This window comes from Dipteris shenzhenensis, chromosome 20 (genome assembly GCF_047967505.1).
Source record: "Dipteris shenzhenensis isolate YYH24624 ecotype China chromosome 20, Dip_SZ_1.0, whole genome shotgun sequence".
In the NCBI taxonomy this organism is placed as follows: Eukaryota; Viridiplantae; Streptophyta; class Polypodiopsida; order Gleicheniales; family Dipteridaceae; genus Dipteris; species Dipteris shenzhenensis.
The window spans coordinates 37,122,015-37,129,872 of NC_141615.1; positions in this window are offsets into that span (position 1 = coordinate 37,122,015).

Below are 7,858 nucleotides of genomic sequence, written 5' to 3' on the forward strand. Positions count from 1 at the left end.
GAGTTACTCAAGCGAGCTTGTCTTCTTGGTATTATTTTGTTGTTAAACAAGTCCCAAACAACATGGAGTTCTATGGTTGTGTGTGAGTGTTTGAATATTCCATCAGCACATTCACCAACCCATTAGGAATGTCCAAATTGCCGGAACAAATTTCAACTATCATTCTTGTTTTAAAATGTTGTGTTTTGTGCAAGCTTGATGTGTTTCTTGGATTTGCTGGGATTGTTATGGTTTTGACTCAGGGGGGTCACTATGTATAAACCCTCAATATCACGTGCGTTCAAGGCCTATTTGTAAAATCCCTTATCTGTAATTTTTCCATTAATAAAATGTACCCTTTTTCTATACAAATCTGTAAATTTTTTCCAAAATCATTTAAAAAACTCCCTTATGTATATTAATTTCTATAAATTTTAGATATTAAAAATATCCTTCTATTGAACTCATGTGATAGGGTTACATATAATGAATGACCCCCCTGAGGGTTTTGATGCATGTCTTGTGTCTTTTGTCACTTCCTTCAAGAATATGAGTATTGTTAGGCAACCACCTCCTATTTGTTTGATGCATTGGTGTGTTGAGTTCATAGAGTAAGACATTGTCTTTCCAAAAAGATATCATCATTGGTGTGTTTGTTGATTGCTCCATGAATAGCCATGAAACTCTTGTTGGGCTAGCTTGGCATAGATCTCCACATAAGAGAACATCAAGTCCTCCAAATGGTTGGAGGTGGTTGTGCTTGATTTTCAAAAGATGCATATTGATTGCAACTAATGTGCTATGTCCAATCAAGGAGACTTCGTCAAAGACAACTAGTTGAAGGTCCCTGTATAGTTGTGAAAGTTCTTGTAACTTTTCACCTGAAAGACTTGTGTAATGAGATGCCATTAGTGGTAAATGTAAAGCTAACATTAGGGGAGAAATGGGGTCTCAAAAGGGCCTCCAATGAGTGTTTCCTAATTTTAAGGGATTAGAGAGGGATTTGAGGTGTACCAATGAGAGTGCTTCTTTGTGTGGGACACTGGTATGTTGTGTTATACAAAAGGACATGTTGAGCATTTATGGTTGGGGAGACCACCCATGGTTTAGACCCATGGTCTTCACTCCTAGCCATTGATTTGATCTCCAATCCATGGGTCACATTCAAATTTATGGTAGAGCACTTTCAACCATTAGATCAATGGGTAGATCCAAGGGAAAGGATGAGGGGAAAATGTGTTTCAATCTAGTCCATGGATCAAGGGGTGGATCCAAGGGAGGAGATGAGAGTAAAATGCGCTTCAATCTGGGCCATAGATCAAGGTGTGGATCCAAGGGAGGGAATGAGTGCAAAAGCGCTTCAATCTAGTCCATAGATCAAGGTTAGATCCAAGGGAGGAGGTGAGAGCAAATGGCACTTCAATTCGGGCCATCCAAACAGGTGCTTCAATCCGGGCCCTTGATCTTGGATCTTCATCTCCACCATCCAAAATGCGCCTTCATCCTAGCCCTCCAAACAGTTGCCTCCATCTTGGCTGTTGATCTTGGATCTAGATGAAGGGTGCACATGAAAATCTACCTTTTCCCTCTTAGTGAGGCCTCCACAAAGTCAAACCTTGCCATCCGCTTGTCAGATCTTGCCACTTGGAGCCCATCAAAGCCATCCTAGGCCTTTGATCCATCCACCATCCATGTCCATCCAAAGGCCAACGTTGATTAATTTCAAACCATGTCAGTTGAGTGAATGCTAAGGGGTCCTTAGCCCATGGGTTACCATAGTGGTTCACTTATAATTAACTTAATACATTTCTTAATCAATTCCTTATGAGGCCCTTTTGAGACCCCAATTCTCCCCTAATGGTGGATTGTTGTGCCACCAATGCTGAACACAACTTTACCAATGTAAGCTAGTAAGAGAACTTGTGGAAATTCTACATTGTGAGTTTGTTTGTGTGAGTAATGCCTTAGAAGGGCTTGAACCATGGCCATTAGTGTAAATGTTTTTCGTGTTCCAGCATTCCCTGTCAAGAAATGATGAAATGGTTTTCTTGGATCGGTTCTTTTTATGAGCATGATGTAGGTGGTGTATAGTGTTTAGTCTTCTTAAAGTAATGTAATACTCATTGTTAGGCAAAAGTTTGTATGCTAATAAGGATCGTATGTGGAATTGATTTGTTTTTTTAGATTTGGCATGTCAATTCCAATGTCATAAGTATCGAATTGTTTGGATGTAGATTGATTGCTTGAGGACGTGGAAGTATTAGAGGTAGATGTTGAATATGTTGGATTTTTGGGAATAAACTTGTTGAATTTTTCCTTGTTTGGGTCTACGATAGTTGTCATGGTACATATCATACCAAGTAGGGGTACTTTGGCCAAAATGTTGGCTTAAGATTGTGGTATGGAAAGAACAAAATACATAGCTCTATGTAGTAGTTTTCAGGATCATTGATTTGAGTGTATAGTTGTTGAAGTGGATATTTTTGCCTTTGAAGCGGATATTTTTGCCTTTTTGCTTTTTTGGCCTTTGTTGCAATAATTGTATACTCACTTCCAAAACTTGCATAAAGATCATTAGAACGTTTTAAGTACTTAACAATTATGTCATCAAAGAAGATGTTTGTGCTCTCTGGATTTAGGTATTGTAGTTGTTCTCATCACTTCAATAGCCATGTGCATTTTTCTACAAGATTTGTGTTAATGTATTGAAATTGTCTTGTGGCACTTGAAATTTGCAAGAATAGAGCTAAGTAGATAGCTTCTTGTGAGCTTATGTGTTGAGTATTTAAAATTATGTTGCCAACTCATCGAATGTGCTTGTTTGGTGGTGCATTGGAGCCTATTCTTTGTGATAGAGATTCTTTTACTACCAATGTGGTTTCTTTGTCTATTTTCATCATGTAAGATATGCAATAATAAGTGGCGTCTCCGTGGGGATTCAATATGAAATGAACATCTTTGTTTGCATCCCATAACTTTGACAAGGTTGGATTGAAATTATTTTTGTATATATCTTTGGGTTCCTTTCTTAACAATAGTGTTGCTTGAGAAATAGAAAACTCACAGAGTTAGAATGTACTCTGCTTGTGATAACTTTAGAGTAGATAAAAAAGAATTATAGTCTAGTAATGACAATGTCCTATCTTCCAACAAATTGGAGTTAATGAACTTAATGTTCTTTCTAAGGACAATGTCGTTGTAGTAGTCTTGTAGCGGCAATAATACTTGTGTGTTTTGCATAGGTGGATGGGCCAGAAATCCAAATCTATGTTTTCCCTTCCTTTTATAGCATGTTTTATGATGTTTCTGTGTTTGGATTTCTCTTTGTTGAAAGGGAAAGTGCGAAATGTCTGTTGAAATGTATTTATCGATAAAAGCTTCAATCTTAACATTTGTAGATATACCAAAAATAGGTGCATTTTCAATCCATAGAAGTGAATGATCATATTGGCTTCCCCTGTTCTAGAATCATATGACAAAGAAGAATGTTGTGATTTTTTTAAAGCAAGTTTTTAAGGCTTGGAATCTATGCACATAATATTGTGCTGTAGTCATAGGGTCTAATCGAATTAGATGTCGTGTTTCCAAAATGTTCAATTTTTGTTCTCGGGTTTAATTTATTTAGGTAGTCCATAATGGTTGCCACAGTTTTTCAGCTACTACTAATGGTGTGACAAAAAAGGATGGGGGTCCCAACTGTCTCAAACATTCCGAAAAGCTTCTTCTTGAGATCGTATTTCTGAGAAGTGTCGATAGACTATGTTGGATTGAAGAAGTTTTTCAATGTTTGTATCCAAGAGTGCATCCTTGACTTGTAGTGTTCTCCCTTTTGTTTGGGCTTTGTGCATGCGAACCCAACATGATGACAAGACTTATCATACTAAAATTTTCATTGTTTTGAAAAAAAGGTTGTCTATGGAGAGTGCAAATAGATGGCGGCACATTGGTAAGCTACAATGTTCTAATATGAATTACACTCAAGAATATTGTAGTTTTGATGATTTCCAAAGAATAGCTTGGATAATGCTAGCTCTTCACAAAATTAGCTTTGAAAATGCTCAAAATGAATGTAGAAAATCCTTCGGAAGGAGCAATACCAATTATAGTTCTATCTTCATTGAAGTCAACAACTTGTTGGCTTGTATAGATTCCATGAACTATAGTATCGGTCTCAAATTCTTCTTCTAGTGTTTCATCAAAGCCATGAAATTGATTGTTTTGATGTGCTTTACCTTATACATGTATAAGTTTTACATGCTTTTCCCAAAGACGATTTATGTTGTATCCTTTATATAGCAGTCTTGCCAATAACTCACCTAGTGCAAGAACTGTGAAAGTTGGTTGCACCACACCACTCATGTAGCTATGCTTAAATGAGAGTTTATGAATCAATTCCACAACAACTGTGTCATGTTTACATAAAAACCTTGGCAGCACATGGTGTTGAGATATCGAGCTCCACTCGTGATATGCCAGGGTGACCGTTGTGTATTTATGTCACCGACTTGTTAGCTGGAGATGCGGTTGGTACACCGCCCACGAATAATAGCTGGATGATAGCTATCCTTATCTACTCTAGTTTGTGGCTCAGTTAGTATGCCACCTTAGTTAGTTGAGTTTGGTTTGAGACCCACATATAGGGTTCTTCTATTTTCTTTGTACCTGAGTTCTTTTGGCTTTCACAACTAAGAAGAGGAAAACTGTTTTCAGCCTCCACCTTTGTGTGTATTCCCCCATTGTGATTGTGAGAAAGCCTCAAGTGAGACTCCTTCCCTCTCTCCCACAATCTTCACATGGTATCAGAGCCTTGTTCATGGTAAGGAGCTCAAGAAAGCAAGCCAAGTTCGTGGTGTCCTGGTAAGAGGACCAGTGTTGCTTTCCTATTTCGAGTTTGGGAGCAAATCTCTGCAGGTAGCATAGCCAGAAGTGCAGGAGTGCACTGTTTCAGATTGAGACGCCCTTCGCGGTGTGGCGAGAGCGCAGTATATGTGCTGCGGGTGAGGGCGAGGCCCTCAATGACTTTATTTTTCTGATTTGAGGCCGTTTCGCGGCCCGTTTTGAAGGCGGAAGTTCTTCGCAGCAGAAAAAGGCCCTGTTTTTGGCTGTGCGACCACTGCGCGGCTAGTTGGTGGAAAGGTGCCGCAGAAATTGCATCGTATGCCTGTGTGCAGAGATATTGGGAGTTACAGATTCATGCCTGTTGCCTGTTGATGCAAAATCGTCACTAGGAAGTGACTGTGTGGTGAAATACCACTTTCGTCAGTTTTGCAGATCTGCCCGTGTGAGGCAAAAAGCTGTGTTTTTTGCAGTGACAGAATATTTTGCAGTGTTCTATAATGGCATCTGGTTCTCTTTCACAGATTGTCACTGAAAAGCTTGACAAGAACAACTTCCAGGCATGGAAGTTTAGAATGACGAATTTCTTGATGGGAAAAGGCTATTGGGAATTCATTACAGGAAATGAAGAAGAACCTGTTCTTCCTAATGTTCCTAGTCAACAGGAAATGCAGGCATTCAAAGGATGGCATGAGAGAGCCAGGAAAGTTATGTACTGGCTGTCTATCAGTATTTCGGACTCCATGATTGTGCATATTCAGGATGCAAATACGCCAAAGGAGGCATGGGATACTTTGGCAAAAATGTATAGCACAAATACGCAAGCCAAGAAAATGCAACTCAAACAGGAGTTGCACAATGTGCAGAGAGAAAATTTGAGCATAAATGACTACCACATGAAAGTGAAGAAAATTGCAGATGCACTTGCTTCCATTGGGTCGCCAGTGGATGATGATGATTTGGTTTCTGTGACCTTGAATGGTCTAGGAAAGGATTATGCACAGTTCCGGACATCCATTGCCGTCCGTGAAAACTTTCCTGATTTTGAGGAGTTGATTGCTCTTCTAATTTCTGAAGAGCAAAGAAATGGGGGTGCATCTTCTTCAACAGGAACTTCAAAAGAAACTGTCTTCTACTCAAATGCTGGCAGAGGTAGAGGCAGAGGTAGAGGAGGCCGATCTGCAGGCCGTGGTAGAAATCAGAATATGCAGCAAACGCAAGAAAACCAGTCCTATGCAGGAGGACGTGGGAACTCTAGAGGCAGGGGGAGCCAAAGAGGCTGTGGTGGATGGCAGAGAGGCCAAAATGCAAACAGCAATATTAAATGCTACTATTGTGGCAAAATGGGTCATATGGCTAAGGACCGCTATAAAAAGCAGAATGACATTATGAATGGAAAATTGCAGCAAGGCAATTATGCATCCTCTAGTAGACAGGGTGATGACAGAAATGAGCATTTGTTTATGGTGCAGCATATGACAAATTCTGTAACAAGTGCAGAAGAAAGCAATGATGTGTGGTATGTTGACTCGGGTGCGTCAAACCACATGACAGGTCACGCTGAATGGATGCAGGATGCAAGAAAAATGGAAAAACCAGGATTTGTGGAGACTGGTGATGATACTGCACATCCTATTGTGCAGATTGGCAAAATTCCTTTGTCTATGCAGGATGGGAAAAAGAAATACTTGTCTGATGTATTTCATGTCCCGAACATCACCAAGAACCTGGTTTCTGTTGGTCAGATGGTTGAGCAGGGCTTGCAGGGTCAGATTTAATCCTCATGGATGCTTTGTTGAGGATATGAAAAATAATGGTCGCTTGATAGCAAAAGGAAAGAAGAAGGGCAGAATGTTTACGTTGGATGCAGACATGCCTGAATTGAGTGCAGCAATGTTTGCACATGGGACCGGTGTAGTTGCAGATATTGATATCTGGCACAAACGCATTGGTCATGTTAATATACAGCGACTTAAATCAATGCAAGCCCAAAATATTGTTGCAGGATTGCCAAAATTCAAGGTTGCAGAAATGCACAAGATTTGTGAAGCCTGTCAATTTGGGAAACAGGCAAGGAAACCTTTTCCTAGGCATGTTCAAGAGAGTAAAAAACCATTGGAATTAATCCACTCTGATGTGTGGACTACAAAAGCTGCATCTATTGGAGGCTGTCACTATTTTGTCACATTTATTGATGACTTCAGCAGAAAACTGTGGGTGTATTTTATGAAAAAGAAAAGTGAAGTGTTTCGGCACTTCAAAGCTTTCAAAGCTATGGTTGAAAAAGAAACAGGCCTGCAAATAAAATGCCTAAGGTCAGATGGAGGGGGAGAGTACCTGTCAAATGAGTTTGCAAGGTTCTTGCAGGAGCATGGTATAAAGCAACAATATTCATGCAGTCATACCCCACAGTAAAATGGAATTGCAGAAAGAAAAAACAGGCATATTGGAGAGGTGTCTCGGGCTATGCTAAATGAAAAAGATCTACCAGATTATTATTGGGCTGAAGCAGTTGCTACAGCAGTCTATATAATGAACAGGACTCCCACTGCAACAATACATGGCATGACGCCAGAGGAGATGTATACTGGTAGGAAACCAGATATTTCTCATTTGAAGATTTTTTGTTGCATTGCTTATGTCCATGTGCCAGATGAGTTGAGGTCCAAGTTGGATCCAAAAGCTGAGAAGTGCGTCTTTATTGGTTATTCTCTGCAGCAGAAAGGGTATAGATGCTATAACCCTTCTACACGTAAGTTCACAGTGAGCAGAGATGTTGTTTTTGATGAGATGAGCAGCTGGTATAAACCAGTAAATGTGATGATTGATGTAGATGCACAAAATGGTAATGCTGCACAGAATGTACAGCAGCAATCACAAAATATCAGTGGACGTGGAGTGTCCTCTACCAGTCGTTCACATACTTCGCCATGGACAGGCAGATTGAGATCAGGAGAATCCCCTCAAAGCAATGCAGATAGTGGTATGCAGGTATCACGAAAGGAAAAGAGAAGGTAGATCAGCCCATGTTTGATGTGAATGC